General features: G+C 40.1%; 1 protein-coding gene across 7 annotated transcripts in view; it reads right to left on the bottom strand.

Moving 5' to 3' along the window:
- Positions 1-21,854, bottom strand: part of Fyn (FYN proto-oncogene, Src family tyrosine kinase) — a 202,012-nt gene that overhangs the window by 138,006 nt on the left and 42,152 nt on the right. Inside the window, exon 1 of one of the 7 annotated variants that reach the window (XM_074076465.1) lies at positions 13,351-13,369. The exons of 4 other annotated variants lie outside the window; for them this stretch is intronic. The gene's annotated coding sequence lies outside the window, so the exon portion shown is untranslated. Of the gene's footprint in view, positions 1-928; positions 1,038-13,090; positions 13,311-13,350; positions 13,370-21,854 lie in introns of those variants that run through there. 2 more of the 7 variants (XM_074076461.1, XM_074076452.1) reach the window with 2 other exon arrangements.

Genomic DNA, 21,854 nt, shown 5'->3' with positions numbered 1-21,854 from the left:
ATTTTATGTTGAACAATCACTTAGAAAAGTGTTCATCAGATTTTGTGAAGGTCTTCTCGCTATTTTTTTCTAAAAGAAGTAAAAAAAAATACTACAGAAAAGGAAAATATCTCAGATTTTAAAAAATAAGTTTGCTACACTTTATTTAAGATAAACAATTTTTCAGTTTTTTTCTTTGGATACAAACTCATGATCCTCCTACCGCATCTAGCTCAAAAGTTTTTAAGTGGAAAAATATTAACCTTCAATTACACATACTCATTGCCATAGCAAAAGTGACCCCATTTTTCTTCTTCCTGCATTTGATTTTTCCAGTAGGCTTTACCCCCATCTTAGCAGAATGGACAGTATGCTTCCAGGTAGCCTGAAAGAAATGCATTATGGGATAGATTTATCCCGTCTTTCAATTTCCACTTAATTAACATTAGTTTCACTAAGGTTAAAAAGCCAGGTGGAGTAGTACGAATCTGTAATCCTAGCTATTCAGGAGATAAAGAGCACGAAAGTTGTGATTTGAGGCCAGTCCGGGTGAAAAGTTTGTCAGACCCCCATCTCAACCAATAAAAGCTGAGCATAGTGGCTATCCATCCTATTTATGCAGGAAGCATAAATAGGATGCTTATGGTTCAGTCTGGGCATAAATGCAAAAGATAACTAAAGCAAAAAGGGTTGGGGTGTGGCTCAGATGGTAGAGCACTTGCCTAGTGAGTGGGAGGCAGTGAGTTCAAATCCTAGTACAGCCCCCTGGAAGAAAGAAGGAAAAAATGGAGGAAGGAAGGAAGGGAGGGAGAAAAGGAGAGACAAGGAAGGGAGGGAGGAAGGGAGGGAGGGAGGAAGGGAGGAAGTAAGGAAGGAAAGGAGGGAGGGAGGGAAGGAAGGTGGGAGGGAGGGAGGGAGGGATTCTTAGGAGGCTTCTTATTTAACTAACGTTCTCTACAGTCACCATCAGTGGGTATCCAATGAGTGCCTTTAGAATTTCCTTGGCTGTGTGAGTGTCCTCTCACTGGAACAGGTGAAGGATGAAGTTTCCTGAGTTCCCTGGATTGGTCCCATGGTACCTGGAAGCATAGGAATGGTGTGTGCGTCTAGGGACACCCTCAGTGATTTCAGAGGCAGTTGTAGATATTCAGTGATACTTAATAACCTAAAACCACAAAATGAGAACCTCAATCTCTTTTCAGTGCTTTTCAACCTTTCTCACGCACCACACTCTCAGGTGGATGTTGCCATGGTGCTCTGTAACACCTGCCAATCCCCTCCTGCATCAGAGAGGTGCGGCCTCAGGGCTGCGGCCTTCTGGAGGTGAGGTTATCTCTGACTTTCACTGATTTCAATTTATCCCAAATCATACTGGCTTTCTAGATGAGGTGGTCATGTAAAATTTCTTTTAAAAATAAAAATTTAGTGCAGTAGAAAAAATAAAATTAAGGAAAAACAGATAAATACCACAGGTGGCACATGTGGTAGACAAATGACTAAAGGCTGGGAGTCACTGATGTAATGCTAAGTACACCCCATGAATCAGAGACACCTAGGTTTTAGTACTAATTGCCATCAAATAGGCAATAATGACTAATTTTATTGCCTTATAAAGAAATAATTCTTTCATTGAAGATAGTAGCTCTTCTGGCCAAAGAGCTGCAACTCAAAGACAGCAATAAAAATTTAGTAAAACTGCTTTGTAATCTGAGTCCTGTCTTGTTTATAACATAATAGAGATGCCTCTGATAAATTATTAAACACAAAGGCCTAAAGATTTATATTAATAGTAAGATGAAAACAAGGAAACATAAATTATGATAGGAGAGGAAGAGGCGCCACATACTGTTCCCCTCACACACTGGAATCGGTCTAACAAGGGACCTCTGCTGTCACTGGAATGTGATAAGAAAAAAACCTCTGATTCACATAAGGCCTTCATTGAGAGTATTCCAGGGCCACCACCAGGGGAATTAAATTACAAAAGCAATTTGTCATGGTATCTGAATCCTTTCGATGTCAGTTTGGTAAAAAGACTGCATATTCCATAGCACTGATCAGGAAGAACACTTTCAGCAGTCACCTCCTACATGAACCGTAAATCTCTTGACGTTTTTGTTCAGCTCTGTTACATCCTAAGTCACCCCAAAACCCAAATTCTAACCTCTTGAAAAATTTACACTAATGTTCATGTTCCTTTCAAGTTAAGACCTCAGGAAGCACTAAATGAACCAATGGATGGCATTTTTTTTTCTTCTTACAACCAGAGGGTGAAGAAGTCCAGACTGGGTGCACCCACACCCACTTCTACACACACACCTGCACGCCCTTGCTCCCTTACGTCTCCACCCCAAACTTACCCTCAGCGCACTCCCACTCCACAGAGAGGTGTCTGAAACAAAGTGTTCTGTTCCTTGGAAGCCTGATTTATACCCCCACTTTGCTAAACCCCACAGCTCAGCAGACCTCACTCTAGAGTTGGGGCCCTTTCCCTATGCAGTCTGTTGTTTACTTGTTTTAAAAAATATTTCTACAAAGCACCCATTGTTCTCCACTCACTATATAATTGCATGATACACTGGCAAGTGACTGCTCCTCCATGAATAAAAGTGTGTTTACTAAAGAATAACTGGAGTTGCTCAGCTCTGGGAACAGGCCTGCCCACCATCAGCTGACGTATGTTGCAAACATGGCAGTCCTTGGCCTTTTATCCCTGCCAAACATACTAGCCAGTAGTTGTTAATTCTAGAGTCTCAGTTTTAGCCACACAAGACAGAGGGATTTTTTTTTTAAGTTGTCTGATTTCATTTGTGAATTTCTTTAAGCTTACTAAGGGCTAAAATTACAGGGAATAAACAAACCTTAATTTTACTTAAGACATAAGGTTTAGATTCAAAAGGAAAGGCTTTAACATGCCATAATAGGTACTAGCTGATTTGGGGGGAGTTCATTTAGAACAGAGTTCAGAATTACAGATGTAAGTACTGCCAATACTGGAAAGTACTGTGTCAAATTGTTTCTGTACTCTTTATTCTAGCAGAATAAAGAGACATGTTTCACAGAGAGACATGTTTGAAGACAAAGGACAGAATAGGAGTTTATGGTTTATGGTCTCTCAAAAGGAACTCTTTACTATGTATACTTTTGAGTGACTGCTCCACTCTCCTCCCTTTCAGTAGGAATCTGTTCTGCCTACAGCTCAGCATCAGGCCATGTGATCACAGCTTGTTCATCGTGTGACTGGACAAAGGTGAACAACAGACCCAAGGGAGGCTTACCCCTCTGCCAGCTAGGAACCTATAAGTAGTGTGGCTTAGCTTAAATTAAAAGATAAGTTAAACCAATTAGATTGCTCTTCCAGGAATCTGGAATTAGAAAATGGAGAGGGTGATATTACTTAGCTGTGGGTTCCAAAGTTGATAGTTCATATAGACTTGGTGACTACAGGGTCCATTTTGAGGCAAAGACAAGCAGAGGAAACTTGTCTATAAATCAGGAAGAATGGAACAGATACAGAGACCACAGACTTAGACATGGAGAACAGGGTCTGTTCCTAATGATTTTCTGGCTCCCAAGAGGCCCCCTAGCTGTGTTTCCTGTTCTTAAATTTGACAAGATCTCTGTTCAAGAGCAACAAACTCTCTTTACCTGAAGTGACTTTGTCATATCTGTTCTTGCAACTGAAAACAAGTTCTTATCCACAGAAGTTCCACAGACTGACCTTCTGCAGGCCGATGACTATAGAGGGAATGTCTTCAGTGATATGAAACAGCATGACATTATGTGAAAGAAGACTTACAAGCCTTTCGATGACAAGGTCAACACTCAAAGAATATTCAAGATGTTACTGGTTAGTGTTACATGTAAGGTCTTACAAGTAGGACTTAAAAACAAAACATTTCACAAGAACAGGGAAATCAAGAAGGCGGTCAGTATGTCACAGTATTTGGTCCTGAACTACATGTGGAGAACTCACCTTTTTCTCCATTACAGAAATGGGGTTATGCTTGCTCTGTCCACTTAGAAATACTACTGGGAGGCACAAATGAAGAGGTGCAAGTACAAACTTGAAAACAGCAATGCTCCATATAAATACTGCATCTATTACTATCATATGGTCAAGAAAACTTCCACACTAGGTTACCTGAATGGAATCTTTTAGTCTTTTTTAATTCCAGAACCCAACCACGCTCTTACTAAAAATAATAAATTTCTGGTTGAAATGGTGTGTGTGTGTGTGTGTGTGTGTGTGTGAGAGAGAGAGAGAGAGAGAGAGAGAGAGAGAGAGAGAGAGAGAGAGAGAGAGAGAGAGAGAGAGAGAAAGTTTTAATTTTGAGGATGGTAAGCAGAAATGGCTGGACTGGGTATTCACAAGGTCTTTTGCCCACCAAAAATATTTCAGGTAGAAAATGCTTCTGAATTGCTACTCTGTAAGTCTAATAACTGCTCATCCAGGGAGAATATTTGAAAAGGAAAAAGATCACACACAATAACTCTTGGTGAGTGGTGGAGAAAGAAGAGACTGGTGTTTGGTCTCTGACTCATGAAGACAACTTCTGGCTCTACAGGTAGCACAGGGAACTAGGAATGCTAGTCTTAAACCTATAGCGCAAAGGAAGAACCTATGTTCTTGCTCACAAAGAACATGCCCAAGGACCCTGTTAGCATGCAGACAATGCTCAAACATGTAAGTTTAATCACATGGGACTGAACTTGGCTGAAGAACAGCCTTTAAAAGACCTTCCTATATGCTCTGGTAGAGGTCAGACAGACAGCGCTAAACTGGTTAAAGTAAAAAACAGAGCAGCTGCTATCAGTAAGTGAGAGAGGGGCATTTGGGAGAATGGGGCTATAACTAGCTGGGCAGAAGGGGAGGGTGCCAGGCCTCTGGGAGAGGCAGGGCAGATGGTGATGCTTCAGGGGAGTGTAGCAGAAATGCCCACGGCAAAACCTGGAGACTCTTTTCTCTAAATTGATGTGTTAATGGCTCCCATACAGCAGGTATAAGAAGGCTTAGCACATATGCCTCATCTACTGTACAGGGTGTAAATAACCACGTGCTTGTCAGCTCCATCTGCTTGGTGTGCACTTAGTGGAACTGTATAGAAAAAAAACTGGTGATAAATGGCTACGAATATTTTAGTTGTATATTAGAAACCAAATATGCATACACAGCTAAATTATTACATTTCCTTTAAAGAGTAATTAAATCAGAAATTTTCCCTGGTCTGGACAGTAGGAGGCTATACAGCTTACTAAAGATCAAAGAACAGGGGTGGGAGAGTTGCTCAGGTGGTACAGCACATGCCTAGTTCAAACTTCAGTACTGCTGAAAAGAAAGAAAAGATGAATGAAGAAAGAAAGGAAGGAAGGAAAGAAGGGGAAGAAAGAAAGAATGGAAGAAAGGAAGGAAGGAAGAAAAGAGAAGAGCAGATCACGGGCACAGAACGAGGACAAAGTCAAGTCTACTACTGAAGTTAATCAATTTTGACTTAGTCACACTGTAACCCTTCATCTATAATTGAGGAGTATGTCACTTACCCTTCTCAGAAGAGCATTTGAAAACTAGCTAATGTCTAAAATATGAGTTCTTTAGATAAAAGACATTATGAATAGATGAAATATTTTTAATAGAGGGAGTCACGCCCTCTATAAAATGCCAAGTGTACATTACACATGATTATCACCCTCATATATACTGAGATTGCTCACATATTTTTTAGTTCCCTAAAATTGTATAAATAATAACTCATTCATTAAACAACTATTGAATGAGTACTTACTATTGCTGTTTATTTCTCATATTAATCAGAAGATGCCTACAAATATGGTTTGTTATAAAATCTTGGACTTAATGTGTTGCAAATAATTTCCAACTGCAAAGTTGAATTTATGTTTCCAAAGTTAAATACTTGGTATCTTCTCTGTCCTAGATTTGTGATTATTGACAATGTAATGATTTGAAAGAGTTCAACAGAGAAATCAGCAACTTCAGGAAAATTCTATAAAACCCAGGATGAGTAAATTATTTCAGTTATGAAATGCAACTTTGAGAGAAGAATCCTTTCACGTTAGCTTCATTTACAAATTATGTTTCATCTTGATGGAATCCCCAGAAACAATGTAGGTCAAGTCCCAAAACAATGAATTCCCAGCGTTGCTCAAATATATTTTATGGTCTTGAACTCTAACTCTACCAAAAGTTGCTTGGAAGAAAGGAGAGGGAATAAGTAGAGTGGTTAAGAGACAGCAAAGCTTATAGGCCTTAGACAGATCCCCTCACTGTAATGATAATGAAGCTATGGACTTAAACCAGACAGTTCACCTCTCTAGGCCTGTTTTGTCACCTACAAAATGGAAATAATAGTAACTAATCCCTATCTCATGGGATTTCCAAGAAGCACCAGTGACATAGTGAAGGTGCCAATGGGCAAGTTGCCAATACACACACATCAGGGCTCTTCATTGTGTGGTACCAGAATCTGCGTGGATGCCTGAGTGTCATCAAACAGATGTTACTTGATACTGGAAAGTGGGCTGGGAATGGGTGGAGAGGTCCTACTTCTAGAGGAAGATGGATTTTCCTTCCAATGCATCCCAATGAGACATGAGCTGAAGTACAGCACTAGCTGTACTTGGAAGCAGCACTAGCAACCGTAATTTCCCATCCTGTTCCCATGGGAATGCCTCACTGCCATCTTGATTTACGTCAGTTCTCTAAAGAGAAAAGCACAATGTTTGCTATGGAGGAGTTGAAAACTGAAGGTAAAATCCCATGCCAGCAATGTATTTCAACACTATTCTTAGTAAAAACCTTAAAAATGGGTAAAAATTGTGGGAAGAAAACAAAATCTAATTATGAGGTAGATTTTAGAAGTGGCTTTGGTTTTATGAATTAAGTTTGATTCCAAAGACAAAAACATGGAGAAGAATGACAAAGTTAAAAGATAAAGTCATTTCTATTGATAAGGTCCCAGATCCTCACCAAAAACAAAACATAAGAATCATAAGAGACTTTTTTTCACTTTTGGAAATTAGTGAGGAAAAGAATACAGAAATGATTAAAGCTGTGAATATGGCAGAGTGTTATGGTTCACACCTGTAATCCTAGCTATTTGGAAGAGAGAGATTGAGAGGATTGTGGTTTGAGGCCAGCCCAGGCAGAAAAAAGTTCACAAGACCAATGGCTGAGTGCCTATCATTCCAGTCTAAAATAGGAGGGTCAAGGTGCAGGCTGCCTGGACATGAAGTAAGACCCTATTTTAAAAATAACCAAGGCAAAAAAGGGATGGTAGAGTGGCTCAAATGATACAGTGCATGTCTAGCAAGCTCAAGACCCTGAGTTCAAACTCTAGTACTGCTCAACCCCCCTCCAAATCTATGAATTTAATACAGGTAAATGTCAATCTTCTCTTTCAATGAAAGGTATAAAATAATTAAGAACATGAAGTGGAAAAGTTAATACAAAAATTTTATGTGCACAGTATATATAGATACATACTGTATGGAATTAGATTAAGAAAATATAAACCTAAATTATAAATTTCACCCAGCAATGACATTATTCTCAAGAATGAATGCTAAATTCAATAAGCATGTTTAAAATAACCAGTTGGTCTGAGCCTTCAAAACAACTCGGTACTTGTTCTATAACAAAAAATTGAGGGTATCACTAAGACAACACTTTTTCAATTAAAATGAAGTCACACAGAAGTTCTGCTACAGAAAGGGCAGAAACACAAGTGAGGACTACTGACCACAGAAGCATGAATACAGAGAATATCTGGATTCAGAAAGCTCATGAAGTGTGATTCCTGAACAATGTCACCATGCAAGGCAGAAGAACTGGCAAAGTGTCAGTCTCGGGTGTGTGCGTATGTGTGGATGCTGTAAAGATTTCCCATCAGGCTTCTTTGAAGAATTGGCTCCCTTAAAATAAATCTGATAAACAAAACTTTAATTTTGACTATAATGAATCATCTCATAAATTTCAGCTCAGCCACACTAGAAGAGTCTTAGAAAGCCAAAAAAGACTGAGAGCAGCCTCCTGCCCAGGAAGCCACACTAAGTGAGTGTGAGACCCCATGTTTTCCTGGGAGTAAGAGCAGTGTGGACTGGGGTCAGCCTAGAAACTGTTCAAATGCTCTCCTGAATAACAGAGAATGGTCACATTATTTCTTATTGCATAGCAGCAGCAGCAGCAAATTTCAGCAAAGAATTAGGAGGAACTAAAATGCTTATAGTTTTAATTGTCCAAAATCTTTCCATTATACTTGATCTTCCTTTTAATAAAAAATTTATTGTAAATACCAACACAAACAAAATCTTCCATTAAACCAGTATAAGAAGCAAACGCAGACCACCACTCCCCTTCACTGCTGAATAACGAAGAATACACATTTGCTGAGATGCAAAATGCCAAACAGTGCTAGTATGACTCCACTTCAGAAAAATAATACAGCTAGAGGAAAAAAATACTAGAATAAAATACCCCAAAGACCAGAGATATTGGTCATCTTTGAATGGCGACATTTCACTAAAAGAGTTACATCCTTGTCTGAGTGCTTCTAACCTAATTAAAATTTCTATGATAATAAATATTAACAAATGTAATATTTATTATCTTAAGTACCAAGAGTGTGTGATACACTTTCTTTATCTCACAGAACCTCCTAGCTTCACAAGGTGGGTACTGGTATCCCTATAATGTAGAAGCCAAGATGAAGGCAATTAATACCAAAGGGCTAGGGAGTGGAACTCAGGTCAATCTGTCTTGTAATCACTATGCTACCCTGAATTTCATCTGTGGCCAAGAAAAAGAAAAAAACAATACTTTAAAAAAGTACATATATGCTACATAGTCAGATGATAAGCAAAATGTAGACAATATATTTCTGGGTGTTTACCTTTAAGATTTTTATCAAGTACTCACTCCTTAAATATCTCTATGGTATTGTTTCATTTTCAAAGCTATAGCATCCACATAACAACAAAAGGAAATTAATCAAGTTACACAAACATAAACAGACACTAAACTCAAAGGATAACTCTTACTCAAGAAACAAACCACTAGATTAAACCTCTAGTGATGGTTTAACAATGCTAAAAGCAACTTGGTTCCATGTAGTGATAACATTTATATAACACCCTTTTGGTGAGGATTCAGTTATCTGTAATAGACAACCTCTCATTAATTGTAATCTGATCCTGAAGTAAAAAAATCTTCCCGCTCAGAAGGGATAAAATGGGACTCTATAGATGACTTTTTCACTAAAAAATCAAAGAAATATAAGTTATTTGCAGTGATGATAGCCTGTGAACAGACTGTGAGTACTAAAACACTGGTTCCATTTTACATTTTAGTAGAAAGTGATTAGGCAATAAATATGGATCCAACATGAAAATGTACAAACCCACTGACCAGCCAATTCTCGTAGGAACTTATTTGAAAGAGAAAATTAGTAAGTATGCAAAGACATATGTTGCAGACATATGTTGATTTTTCAATGCAAAAAACCAGTAATAACCAAAATATTCATTGATAGAGAAGTTGGCTGTAAATTCCCAGGATTTAGTGCAGTGTCTACTACATGGCAGGATAAAAATAAATACTTGGTGAATGAACAGCACCATGAAAAAAATTAATAGGGTATAGCTGTAAAATTGAATTTTATGCAGGTATTAAAATATTTGATGTAAAACTACATTCAACAAGATAGATGCCAGGTATGGTGGGATCCAGGGTTGGGATTACACCTGCAATCCCAACTACTCAGGAGGTGAAAATCAGAAGGATCGTGGTTTGAAGCCTGCCCCTGCAAAAAGCTAGTGAGACCTCATTTCAACAAGCAAGATAGATACAGTGGTTCACTTCTGTAATCCTAGCTATGCAGGGGGCACAGGTAGGAAGATCACAGTCCAAGGCCAGCCCTGGGCAACAAGCACAAGACCCTATCCACCCCCCCCCAAAAAAAAACTAAAGCAAAAAAAGGGCTGGGGGCATATCTCAAGTGGTAGAGCACCTGCTTAGCAAGCCTGGGTCCTGAGTTCAAAATTCAGTTCTGCCAAAAAAAAAAAAAAGATAGAAAGGAGTCTACAGTATGCATGTGTAATAAAGTGATCAAAACAGACTATAGACTAGCTTATTATGGTATAATCCCAGTTACATAAACTTGTATCTACCTGTACAGATATGTGTAAGAAAGACAGCATAGGTAGGATTAAATAATTTCCACTTTTTTCTTTATACTCTCTTTACTATTTGGATTTTTAAAAAGTAAACAATAACCACATATATTTTCTATTTGACTGGGAGAAGTCCTATTCTCTAAGTGTGTATCCCAACCACTGAAGCTATGGGGGATGGTAACAACATTGAGTAGTGAATGACAATAAGGGGATAAAATTTAAGACGCTATCTTGTCTTGATTTCTCAAATATTGCTGTGGTAGAGGTTCTCTTTTCTACAAGTTACTCCTTCTCCAGTGAGAATGAACAAAAGGTATGCCCACTTGAGAACAGTTGCAATGGATGCCCTGGTGGCCATCACACACAGAGCGAGTCAGTGCACGGCATTTCACTATTTTGACTTTCCCATCTATAACCCTCTGAACCCAGACTTGTTAACTTTCTGGCTGACTATCATAGTCCAAGGATGCTCTCTGGAGCTCAGTATTCATCTAAGGGCATTCATCATTGATGGTCTCTACATCTGTCAGCTCCATGCACAAAGACCTGAAGTTATCTGGCAAGAAAACACTGCTTTCTTGAGTGCTGGATTTAGTTTAAAAGTAGGACAGTTTCTAGTCCTTTTTCCTTTCAATCCAGGAGAAAATATAAGTATCCCTGATTAACAAAGTGTCTCTCTTTGGAGTCCAACAAGAGCACCGTGACTGCTCCACTGGGGCACTGTCTGGTTACAACAGTGCTGGGCTGTGATTCTGACCAGCCTGTGAAAGCGGGCATTGGGCCAGCAAACGCTGCATCTGTGCACGTGTGCCGGAAGAGTCAGCCAACCATAGAAGGCAGAGAGAGTGCATGCCCCGATGACTGGCAAGTGTCGTCCTTTGGGTACATTTATCTGAACTACAGAACTTTGCTGAAATTAACCTCATGCCAGCCTGATGCCTGAATTCACCAAGCCAAGAATCAGCTCTACATTCCCCGCCCCCCCCAAACAATCCTGCATAGAGAGGGCTGAGGGAAATGAAGAACTGCAGGATAAAACCGCACATGTTCACCACTCCCTCCTCACAACACCAACCCCAGTAGTGCTGAGGGCACCAGCATGTGCCCAGCACACACTCCATGCAGGCACCTCCGGCATAAGGGTGGCTGACTTGATCTCACTACGCAGGTTAGGGACTGCATGCTGAAAAACACTCTCTTTTTTTGGGGGGGAGGGGGTAATTGACATTTGAACTCAGGCCTCAAACTTGCTAGACAGGCATTCTACCACTTAAGCCACACCCCAGCATTATTTTCATTATTTTTGCTTTAGTTATTTTTTTTTAGATAAGGTCTCATGCTTTTTTTTGCCCAGGACTCCTACCTAGGCCTCTTGTATAGCAAGGATTACAGATGTATACCACCAGGTCAAGTTTTATTGTTGACATGGGGTCTAACTTTTTGCCTGGGCTGGCTTTAAGGCATGATATCTTTGATTTCCACCTCTAAAGCAGCTGAGATTATAAGCATGAGCCACCACACCTGGGAGTTTTTTAAAGGTGCATTTGTACACAGAGACAACCTTACTGATATGAGCTCTGAGGTGTGATTTCAGAGTAGTGATCAACTGTGACCACACTTGTTTGATATTGTACCTTCATCTTCACAATGCATGGCCAGCCTAGAAGACTGCCGTCTGATGCCCTCAGGTTGCCTGACATGGGAGCTGGAGCATGGCCCACCTGAGGGGCCAGGCTTATCCTGAGCATCCCAACCTCAGGTTTAGCTTTGCTGCCGCTGCTTCCTCTGATGCGGCTGCCATGTGCCTTTACTCAGAGCAGTCTGCATCTGAGCCACAGCTATTTCCTGAGGGACATAAAATTCAACAAACTGCAAATAAACAACACAGAACATGAGCTCATGCCGTCAGGCTGCTGTGTCTCCAAACTGTGACATCGTGGCAACTCCCTGACCTTTCTGTACTTTCTGTACATTCTTCCCTTTCTGTACTTCTTTCCCCTCAGTCTCTCAACTACCAGCTACGTCCCTCTTGGACCACCCGACCCCACTCCATTCTGCTAGGACCTGACTAAACAAAGTGCGCATGCGAAGTCCATCAGCAACTTTTGAATCCATCCTCTCGGACTTGACATTGAACACTGTCAGCGCCATCCCCACCAGCCTTGGCTAGGTTTGATCATCTTGTACCCAAACTCCTCCACTCTTGTCCCCATTCTGGTTGAAGGCTGAAACTCAGAGAGTTTAATTCCCTAAACCCAGGTAGGCTGCTGACAGCAATCCTGGAGATTTGGTCTTTAAAGGCTTATATAGTTTTCACCAAGGTTTAGTGCAGATAAAATAACACTCCCAAAAGGAGCCTGTAAATTCCAGAATACTCTACAAAGTATCAGCACGGGCATAACCATTTTACTTCTTTTCTGTTCCCTGTTGAAGTCATTTTAAACTCTTATTCCAACATACAAATCCTTCTGCATTCTAGACTCAAAGTCTCCAACTAGATCTTCAAGTTATTGTTTTATAACTTTTTTTTACAGTTCCTGAAATTAAATATTCTTTCCTCTCTCAACCTGCCTTTAAAATACAACACTTGAACCACCTTCTCCAAGACCCTGATGGTAGTAAGTTGAGCGTCAGCCACTGTATTACCCTCAGGCAGAATTACCCTGTATTACCCTCAGGCAGAATTAGTGTGCAGACACCTGCATTGCAGAAGTCTTTATGTCATTTCCATTTTTCTGTTTCTTTACTTCTAATTTGTGTTTATTTATTCATTTCTCAAATTTGTGCAAATAAGGATTCTATCTTGATATGGACTGTTAGTGACCAACTGATTTCAGCTCACTACCAATAATACAGTAGTCCCACCTCCCCCACTTTTTAAATACCCAAATAAAAATATAAAATATTATTCTCACACACTCACCCTTGGTGTCTCCTCCATAGGGTCTGTTGATGAGAGAGTTACTGAGAGTACTGAAAAGTCTCATTTCAGCTTGGGAGTGAGAAACTCATCCACCCCTGACAAAAACCACTTAAGAATAAACTCCAAACACCCAAATGTTATTTTTTTCACCCCACAAACCCAGGAACATTACATGACCATGACACAAACTTGGATGACATCCCACAGCTGTCAGATAGGAGATGTTTTTAGTGGGTTCCTCCTAAACCAGGGCTACTCACAGTAGCATGATCCTGAAGGACAGCCCTCAGCAAGAGACACAAACTGTGTCTGACAAGGCGCACTTCATAAACCTTGGCTATCTTCTCACTGAAGAGATGCTGTATTGAGGCAATTCTGTTTCTACAGCCACTGTGCATTTATATTCCCCTCACAGATAAATGACACTTTTATGAAGAATGAATTGCATACAAAATGCTATCTTCCTTGGCAAGATACCAAAACACACACTCATAACACACACTTATTAAAATATACAAAACAAAACAACCAGCCACCAATAATACTTCTCTCAATAAAAACAAGTGACATACAGATTTCTCTTTTTAATAGCAGATAAGGAAAAGCAAGATTAATATATACTGCTAGAGAACTGTCTTGAGAAACAAATTAACTATACCTTATAATAATTATGCTAACATAAAGATATTTAAGAGCTTAGAATATTTAAGCTTGAATTTAAATTATGGTATAATTTAGTACTATAAGTATAGCAAATCAGAATGATCTAACTGAATGGGCAAATATGCCAACATTCATTCATTCACTCAGTGAATATGTGCTGTTGGCACTTTGATACAGTCTCAGAAAAACAGACATACAATCATAAAAACATAGCTACTATAATTACTGAAAATGCTATGCTGGGAAACATCAACATTCAAGTAGCTGGCAGGTCATAAAATGAGTAAGACAGAGATTGACTGATGCCAAATAGGGTCATCTCCAAGTTAAAAAGTACCATGGCATGTTCCTATTTATGTTAAACAACAGCAAACCATATTGCATGGTGAAGGATCAAGAAGAGAGAAACAACCAGGGGTTAACCATGGTTAACTCTGGGAAAAGGAGTGGGAATGAAGATTATTTAAGATTATTTTATTTTTAAAAAATAATACAGAACAAAAGACTGTCTTTTTACTTTATATAACTCTACATCACCTGATTTAAAAACATAATCAATAATGATGAAAAATAATAACTGAAGCATGAGGAGTCAGAAAAGTAGACTGCCAGAACGAGCTAGGAATAGAAGGCAATCCAGAAGAGGGTGGAGCTATGGGAGCCAGTGGAAGACAGTACTGAGGGGGTGCTGGGTCACCATACCATCAGACCATCTCTGATGAGGCCCCAGGAAAGGGCATGTCATACAGGAAGAGGCATCTCTAATTTGGGATATAGATGTTTCAGTGAGAGAGCAGAGGCAGAGATAAGACTGCAGCACAGGGGAAACAGTTATGAAAGATGAGCTGTGGGACAGGTCAAATGCCACAGGACAGGCAATGTAAGTGAGCGAGTGAAACCAGGCCACCCCTACCTCTTTCATGTTGACAAATGAGTACATTTTACAAGATTTTGTAAAAATGAGTACGTGCTACAAAAATCAAATGTGATTATGAATGGCAACCAACTTGTGGCCAGCAACTATAGTTGTGGGGACCATAAGGAATCAAGAGGGCCCAGAAACTCAAAAGGGGAGGTCACTGGGCAGCTCCAGCCTCACCAGTAGCTGCCAAGAGGTTGGCCTAGTATTGCCAGACCATCCTATTTTTTAAAGAGAAGCCATAACTCTGAAATTTTAAAAAAAGGTAAATTATCATGCTTTTTAAATGCTGCCTTAAATTCTTTTTAAAAAATAGGACACTAAGCAAAATATGTTTGTGGGCCACTCTAGCACTGAGACTTTCTATAAGTTTGGCATTGAGGATAAAATGTCAAGTAAAACACAAAACATATTCTCCCTCTCTATGCTTTTTTAAAGAATGAGAGCTTTCCACATGGAACTCTTGCTTTTAAAATATCCAATATTTGAATTAAAATGGATTCCCTCTGCTTCCCTTTAAGATTCTGCACACTAATAAGATCTGCTAGCAAGCACTTAATCCAAACTTTTATATCATGCTAACATAACAGACTTCAGATGAGTGTTATACATGTTAAGAAGTAAGTCTGGGTGGGAAGCACAAATTAACTGGTAATTTTTAAAAGGAAAACACGATGAAGGACAAAAAAAGTCTCATGCAAAATATATAAACACTCAAGTTGACTTTCAGTTTATCACATTTCCTCAGGAAACAACTTCCCATTTGCAGCTGACTTATATTATAACCACACACCCAACAATGTCATTAGAATGCTATTTTTAATCAGTTCAGCATATCACTATGCAGCAGGAACTAAAAGCATGAAGTCATTAACCATGTATATAGGGCATTTGGGAGTCAAATAACATCTTTAAAAGTAAGTATCAATAAGCTGATACTCTTCCATGAGCACATGATCTTTAAACCTCATTGCAAACTTTGGAAAACTGAAAACCATCCATTGTAAGATGAGAAGAATGCATTTGGTAATGACTCATCTGTGATACCACCCCTGGGTGCCATTGTCCTAGGATTCATCTTAAGCTCATTTTACTATGATCTGGTCTTCCTGGCTTATTGGGGACAATCTGGATGATGGTAAATATGAAAGCCTTGATTTCCAAATGACTTTCCTCCCGAGGCAGCAGATTTAATCTTAGGCATGTAGAAAGACAGCCCCTGAATAAGCCCTTGTACACCAACTTCACTCTGCTGAAATCTAGGAGAAAACCTTGACTGAATCTCTGAAGAGAACAGAAACTGTGAGGCATCTCATTAACATAAGGGGACAGGGCTACCCATGATTCCCTGTTTCTCTGTAGGACATTTTCTATCTTGCACCCTTGCCTTTAGCTCACATGGTGCTCTGCCCTAGGTCACGTTCTACTGCTCATTCTGTCTCATCTGTTTGCCTTACTTGTTCTCATTCCTTATCCTGGATTTCCCTTTGTTTGCCTAGGTTTGGGTTTAACTATTTTCCTTCTCTGACCCCTTCTCCCTTCTTCCATTTCTAACTCTTCCCTTCACCACACCCTGCCTAAATTAGCTCTCAGTCAAGGTGTTACCAGGCAGACACAAAATGCATTCCTGTACACCCTCACCCCTAAGGTTCTTATTTGTATCAAGTTCACAAATTCACACAATGAACCAATGTTTTTGTCAGAAACATCTTTATCTTATACTTGTGACAAAGGAACTGCTTAAAGTTTCCTGTATTTTTCTCTGTGCATCATAAGCATCACCTCAAATGGCCAGGCCTAACATTAGCACTACATTGGCTATACAACCTGCTAAAAGACTGAAAGAGTCAGAAAGCCACCACCTATGATGTGTTGGAATAGAGTTCCACAAAGCTTGCTGGAATCTCCCTGGACTGTGTTTCCAAACAAGACAGATTCAACTCCCTAAGCTTTTGGGAGAGACCTTCTTGTTTCCATTTACCAAATATGCTTTCAAGATCTTTGCAAAAAATAGACTGAAGTGCCTCAATACAAATACTTGAGTTTGTTTCATAATTTGACAACACTGATCTTTGACAGCATCATATAGGAAGAACAGCAGTGCTTTTGTAACTGAACGGACCTGGGCTCAAAGCCTCGCATTCTTTCTATCACACGGTATCAGGCAGATTAGTAAACTCTGACTTTGGGTTTTTTTTTTTCCCATGAGTAAAATGAAGACATCAATACCTACCACATATAATTTCTGCAAGGATCTATCGTGTGACATAATATAGAAGAATGCTTTGCACAGCACAGCAACAAGCATAAGGAAATGGAAATGAACAATACATGTTCCTTCCCAGGCTTACTCCTCCCTGCAGCTGATGGGGATCTTGGCTTTGCCTCCTAGTGCTGCCCTTTGCCCAGCCTTCCAAGAAGGTCTTAATCCTGGCCTAGTTCTGACACAGAATCAGGAGGAAAGGTGGGAGAATGAGTGGGTGTGGCTAGGAAAGTCTGGGACAAGTGTGGGAAGGCTGTATGTAAAGTGTGAGAAAAGATGGAGGGAGAAAGAGGGACTTAAAGAAGGCCTGTTGTAGATTCTATATTTCTTCTATATTTATTTCTATGAAAAATATAAATAAAAAAATTTGCCATTTTGAAATTATTATCACTAGAATATGTACGTGTGTATGTACATGTGTATGCAAACACATATATATTCACAAAATGCTGGAGCAGGTATTTCATCAGGCTTTTTTTTTTTTAACTACTTAATTATATAAATGTGAGAGTGGAAGTGGTCCACAGATAGGGGATAGGGTAGATGAAAATGACTAGGCTTCTCATCATCTCATTGTAAAAGGAATGTCGGGAGGAGTAGGGAGGCGGATGACTGATTACTGAGGCTGGACGCCAGGCCCAGTATCCACCCCTGATTCACTCATATTCTAGTGAGCCATCCACATTTCTGCTTCTGTTCCTCCCTGTAAAATGGCAGGATGGATGGCTGCGTTATTATGACACACCAGTTGGCCTTGTAAAAGCTGGCTTGGAGGAATGCCAGCCACTGACTCCTCCCAACTTTGTCCTACACTGTTCCTTAGGCAGTAGAAGTATGTTTGTGCACATGCATGGGTACAGACATCTAGATATGTGTGTATGTATGTGTATATGTATAAACACACACACACATTCTGGATCTACACCTGTACAAACCACTAGATCATGTCAGAAGAAAGCTTTCAGAGGACCACCTGGTTAACCTTTCTGTGTCCAAACAAGAATATCCCTGAATCTAAAATTCTGAGTGGATTTCTTTTTCTATAAATCTCCACAGGAGAGGTTTAGGCCTTCTCCAATAAGAGAAAAGTTCCTCTTTGCTACATTTAAAAATTTATATTCCTGTTTGCAGTCCCCATTTTCCTTACCACAATATTGTTTTCACATGGGGCATACCACCTTCTTAAGCTACATAATTTACTTATATATTGTTTATTACTCATCATCTCATCTCTTTTCCAACTACAATAAGCAACCTTGTTCACCCATTTATCTCAAATACCTAGCTCATACCAGGTACTTCCTAAACATTTGTAATTAGGAGTTGAATTCTTTGTTTAAGCTTTAATAAAATCACAAACCTATGGAGCTAGAAGAGTCCTTAGAAAGGGACCTGTAGAGATGAGAAAATTGAGGCTCACCAGGGAGAGTGACTTCTCTGAGAGTCTACACAGACTTTTCTTTCATCTCAGTGCCTCCATACACAGCCCTGATCATGGGGAAACAGGCAGTCTGGGTGGGAGGTGGCCAACCCTGAACTCACAGCAAGAGTCAGAAAATAAGCTATAACATTTATTTACAGAACAGTAAAGCCCTGTAGAATAATACTAGTTTATGCATCCCCAGCAGCTTTCATCTAAGAATCTCAGAGACCTTATGGGGTTCTCATCCCACAATGTGAGGTATCATTAACTGCTCTCAGTCAAGTGGGTTAAGAAGGTGGCTACTCATTGGCCTTATTGCAGGCTAGTTCAAAGACTCTTTGGGCACTGCATCCTTACCATGGTTTTGCTCATCCTTATCAATATCAAAAAACAGCTCAATAAACCTGTAACAGCTACAATAACTGCTCCAGTTTGTTTTCTTCTAGGTGTCCCTATAACCATTCAGGTTCATGCTAATTTGGGGCCAGTGTAAACTGACACTGGACATTTGAATCATACCATGCCTCCTGTCAAGTCACCAGGGCCTGGGACTTCTGAGCTAGTCCTAAAGAGTGGCCAACCACAGCAACATTTGAGGTACACTACATTTTGGGGGGTTATTTTTTTTCTTTCCTCAGTTTATTACCCTTGCCCTGCATACCCTATACTTGGAAGTGGAAAACAAATCAACTTGGAGTTTTTGCTTGTCCACACAGTTACAGTGCTCACAATTACCCCTCAATTATTTAAGAACTATACTAAAGGCCAATTAGAACGAATTATCACAATGAGCCCTGCAGAACAGCCCACTAGACCCTGGCTAGGCAGTGTTCTTTCTTCTTTGGGAGACAGGGAAGCAGGGGACTTTGAAACCTGAGACTTCTCATCACAAGCTTCCAGGTCCCTGTTGTACAGAGCAGGGGACTTGCCCTCCTTCACACTCCTGGCCAGGATGATGCAGGCTAACCAACACAGACCCAAATGACTTCAGCCCCACAACAGCCTTCTCTCCCCTGCCAAGTTCACAGAGTTCGTCTTTTTTGTTATAGTTAGTTGGCTTCCTACTCTTCTGCAGTTCCTGGGATGGGGCTGTGGACCTTGCCCTTGGGCCAGAAGCTTTGTGGCCCAACTCCCCAGTCAGTATCCTGAGGTGTTGGTCTCTTGGAACAAGTGGAAATCTTTATTGTGCTCAAGATTTCCCAAAGTACCTTCTGAGAAACCTGTCTATGGGAAACTTGAAGGCACGATGTGGAAAAAGATTTATGTGATCCAAATATGTTTGAGAAACTTAGGTATAAAAATATATTAAACAATAGTGGGTCCTCGAAATGTTAAGAACAGAATTACTGCAGGATCTAGTAATTCTACTTCTGGATATACTCAAAGAATTGAAAACAGTCTCCAAGAGTTATCTGTGTACACAGGTTCACAGCAACAGTATTCATGACAGCAGAAAGCTGGGAACATCTTAAGTGTTGACAGACTAATGGATAAATAAATGTATACACAGGATGGAATATTATTCAGTATTAAAAAGGAAAGGAAGCTGAGAGTCTGTGGCTCACACTTATAAGCTTAGCTACTTGGAAGGCTGAGATCAAGAGGATCACATTTCCAGGACAGTCCAGGCAAATAGTTTGTGAAACCCCATGTCCAAAATGGACTGGAGGTGTGGCTCAAGAGGTACAATGCTTGCTTTATAAATGAGAAGCCCACAGTTCAATTTCCAGTTCCACCAAAGGTGGAAAAAAAATGAAAGGAATTCTGACACATGCTACAACATGGATTAACCCAAAAAACATTATGCTATGTGAAATAAGCCAGTCATAGAAGGGAAAATACTATATAACTGAATTATGTGAAGCTCCTAAAAGAGTCAAATCATATAGACAGGAAGTAGAATGGTTACTGCCGGGGGTGCAGGAGCTTTGTGGAGCAACAGGGAGTTGTTTAAGTGGTTTAGAGTTTTGGTTTTGCAAGATGAAAAAAACATGGAGACTGGTGGTACAACATTGTGAATATACTTAATACTGAACTGTACACTTAAGTGATTGAGTTTTATATCATGTGTATGTAACCACAATTAAACAAATAATACATAAATAGTCTTCTTTGCAGCAGGACCTCTCAGGGCCTTTAAATGCTAATGTGTGCTGGGAATCCTCAAGAGGGGGACATATCAAGCAGCCTCTCTGGCTTACTTGGTTACACAATCTATTTTTCAGACTGTGCTCCAGAAATCCCTTTAGGAAATGAGCTGTTAAGTGAAAAACTGTTGAAAAATTATGAAATCTTATGTTTTACAGTTACATAAAGGAAGGCAAGATTCCAGAGCTTAAAAAGCCAGATTTTGAAAACAGTTGTAACTCCCCATCATCTGACAGAGGAGAATCAGATTCTGCCCTCAACTGTGCCACTCACTGGCCAATGGCCTGGAAAGCACAACTTACTCTCTCTGGGCCTCCAATTTCTCATCTGATATAGGAGAATAAAACCTGCTCAACCTATCTCACAGGTTAATGGTAACATTTCATCAAAAAACCTATGTGGAAGAGCCTGAAAAGTACCAAAGGCTATTCAAGATATAAGATAGTACTAAGTCCCAATCTTGTTGAGGTATGGCCCTACTAGACAGGCAGGGTCCCTCAGGTTAAAAGCTCAGAGTATCTACTAGGCACTAAAAAGACCAAAAAGCACAGAGAAAAAAGGGGGACGACCACAGACTGCACACCTGCAGTACAGCAAAAAGGAAGACGGAGTCAGAAAAACACAGGCTGGAAAGGCTGATAGTATTGCTGTCTGACTTGCAGTGTGCTTGGTCATCAAAATGAAGTTGAAGGAGATAATCCGAAAGGTCACTTCCAGCATTATGTGTCTATGCAATATTGAGACAGACAAACTACAGAGAACCACCTGCTTCCTCCAGCAACACTTGAGAACCAACCCTGTGCCTGGCTGGGTGCTGGACACAAGAAGAGCTGATTGCTGTCGGTGGCTCCCTGTTGAGCTGCGAGGGAGTGGACACCTCCACATGGCAGCATCAGAAGATGCCTATGCAGGCTGCCGGGGGCTTATTTCCTTTGCAGGAGTCTCTTGGTCCTTTCTGATGCCCACTTTTGAAAAAGGTATTTTCAAAGTATTTTTTGTATACTCACTGAAACCAGGTAGAAGGTATGGAAAAGTTGCTAACTGAACAGAAGTCCAGCACTGCACAGAAACAGGCTGCTCAGTCCTGCAGAGTTTAGTGTCTTTACACACAGAAAATGAGAGGTGCCTAGATACTGCTCGTTGGCAGACTGATAATCTGCCTGAAATGCCCTCTTAGAGGGGCAGGGTATCAATGGTGAAGGAAGGTGGGATAAGAGTTCTTAATGGGATGTCCGAGGAATGTGAGGGAACTGAGTGTGGTGAAAATGGAAGTGGGAGAGCCATTCCCCATGGTGAAGGAACTTACAATTCTGAATTTGCTATGTGCAGTGACAAAAACTACCAAAGA

This window comes from Castor canadensis, chromosome 1 (assembly GCF_047511655.1).
Source record: "Castor canadensis chromosome 1, mCasCan1.hap1v2, whole genome shotgun sequence".
NCBI classification, from domain to species: Eukaryota; Metazoa; Chordata; class Mammalia; order Rodentia; family Castoridae; genus Castor; species Castor canadensis.
Note: the sequence above shows the minus strand (reverse complement) of the source record. Positions and strands in the feature narration are given on the sequence as shown.